The 2,259-nt window shown below is 36.7% G+C and overlaps 1 long non-coding RNA gene across 1 annotated transcript; it reads right to left on the bottom strand.

The window, feature by feature from the left end:
- Positions 1–233: 233 nt before the first annotated feature.
- On the bottom strand, positions 234–1,532 carry LOC137501474 (uncharacterized). Its single transcript, XR_011018560.1, has 3 exons — positions 1,398–1,532; positions 919–1,077; positions 234–631 (listed from the first exon to the last, which is right to left on the bottom strand). It is a non-coding gene; the product is annotated as an uncharacterized lncRNA (long non-coding RNA).
- Between the last annotated feature and the right edge of the window lie 727 nt (positions 1,533–2,259).

The following is a 2,259-nucleotide window of genomic DNA, read 5'->3' as shown; positions in this document are numbered from 1 at the left end:
AATACTCCTTTCCTTGTAAACCATACATGTTCTACCACATAAAATATACAAATTAAGATGTTGTAATAATGCTAATAATTTTAAAAAATTGGAGTTAAGGTTCTTTCCCATCAGGTGTTAATACACATAACTCACTGAGGATTCAAATAAATATTGATAGATAAGTATAACAAAAACTGATTTAATTAAAAAAGTAGAACATTTCTCAAGAACATAAATTTTATTTGATTCTTTCTTGATCTAACACTGTATACAACACTTCCTGAATTTTAACTTTGAAAACCCTTCGACCTAGTACACTCATTCTTTCCACGTCATCACAAAGACACTAAAAATAACACTGATTACATTTTCTTTTCAGTTTTCAGTATCTTTTCTAAATATTCACTTAACACATCACTGTCACTGTCACTTTCACATTTCTGTTTCTTTTATTTTTAACTGCTGGCAGAGCTGTTTGTGGAAGCAGAAGCCACTGGACTGGAAGTTGAAGTCCCTTCAGTAATTTCTGATCTGTAGGAGTAAGACCCCTCCAACACAAATTATTTCTGCTTCCTCCTCCTCTATTTCAGCTTGGTGAAAAGGCTCTCACACATCAGGTGCCACTTCCATAGATGTGTTTGTTACAGAACTGAAAAAAATGAACAACATATTAATGCAATTCTTCTAAATTGGAGCTATATTTTAGTCTGGACACAAGCCTTCTGCTTAAGAAATTGTTACTTTCAATAATTATTTTAGTAAGATGATTGTTAGGTTGGATTATATTATATTACTTTCAGTTATATCTGATAAATTAATGAACAGATGGGTGGAACTTATGGCCTACAGACTGAATCTTCCCCTCACTCTTTCACAACTATAACACTGGTCTGTAGTGTAGGCCTACTTTTAAAAATAAATATTACAGAATTGTACCTTTTTCCAGCAATGAAGAGTTCCAGAAAGTTGAGAGCATTGAAGTAGACCCATTTTATGTTTTCTGTACAGCAGAACCTGGGAGGAGAGGGAGGATGTTATCTCTCCAAGTTCGATATCCAGCCTTCAGAATTTGCCTTGTTTTGGCACAACTTTTTCCTGAAACAATGAATCAGAATATTGTGACAAAGAAAATATACATGTTAGACCTACTTATGGCATAGGCCTACACTTATTTGTCATTAAAGCGAACAATGGTAGGCCTATTCATTTCATTAGGTACCGGTACGAGATGGAGGTTAGGAAAGCACTGCTTATGTTTTCCAAACATTTCTTCAATTAAGTTACAAGAATGATAATTACTAGTTCTCCTAGTATAACTTTTTTTACCAATCAATTCCGTATAATATATTTTATCAATAAATAATCTAAGATAACACTATTCATAAGATAATCGTAAAAATATAATAATTACTTACCAGTTTTTGTCCCAGTTCTCGACGCTATAGAATGCCATACAAAATTCACGGTCTCCCTATTACTATATCCAGGGAGTCTAGGATTATACACCACTTTGTTTTCATACACTAAGCAAATTAATGTTTCGATTTCATCAACAGATGATGACTATGTTGCGTCCGCCATCATCGAACGACTGCGACTGAAAAACGGACACGTTTGTTTTCACAAACCAGTCGATCTTCATCGCTCGTAGTTGATCGCTGACGATCGATGCTGTGTGACTGGTGCCACTGCCCTCTGTAGGTTTGTTTTCTTAGTCGGTTGATCGCAGTCGTTCGATCGAGCCTGTGTGACAGCCCCCTAAGCAAATTAATGTTTCGATTTCATCAACAGATGACTATGTTGCGTCCGCCATCATCGAACGACTGCGACTGAAAAACGGACACGTTTGTTTTCACAAACCAGTCGATCTTCATCGCTCGTAGTTGATCGCTGACGATCGATGCTGTGTGACTGGTGCCACTGCCCTCTGTAGGTTTGTTTTCTTAGTCGGTTGATCGCAGTCGTTCGATCGAGCCTGTGTGACAGCCCCCTAATTGTTGTTCAACACACCCATAGCTGAATTAGCCCTCTTCAGAAACTCGGAACTAAATTTTTGCTCAAAGCACTTTTCTTGCTGAACTGATTTTGAGGTTAAAACTTTCTCCAAAGTTTGTTCAGACAGCAAGGATCTGAACTGTGTTTTTGTCTTTGTGACTATGCTAAAAATCCTTTCACATTCTGCATTGCTATGTGGAATTGATAAAATAGCATCACCTTATTTAAGTACACCATCAGCTGATTTCATCTGACCTACCAATGCCCAGTGAACATCAATTC

This window comes from Anabrus simplex, chromosome 7, assembly GCF_040414725.1.
Source record: "Anabrus simplex isolate iqAnaSimp1 chromosome 7, ASM4041472v1, whole genome shotgun sequence".
In the NCBI taxonomy this organism is placed as follows: Eukaryota; Metazoa; Arthropoda; class Insecta; order Orthoptera; family Tettigoniidae; genus Anabrus; species Anabrus simplex.
This window is presented reverse-complemented; position numbering and strand designations above follow the sequence as displayed.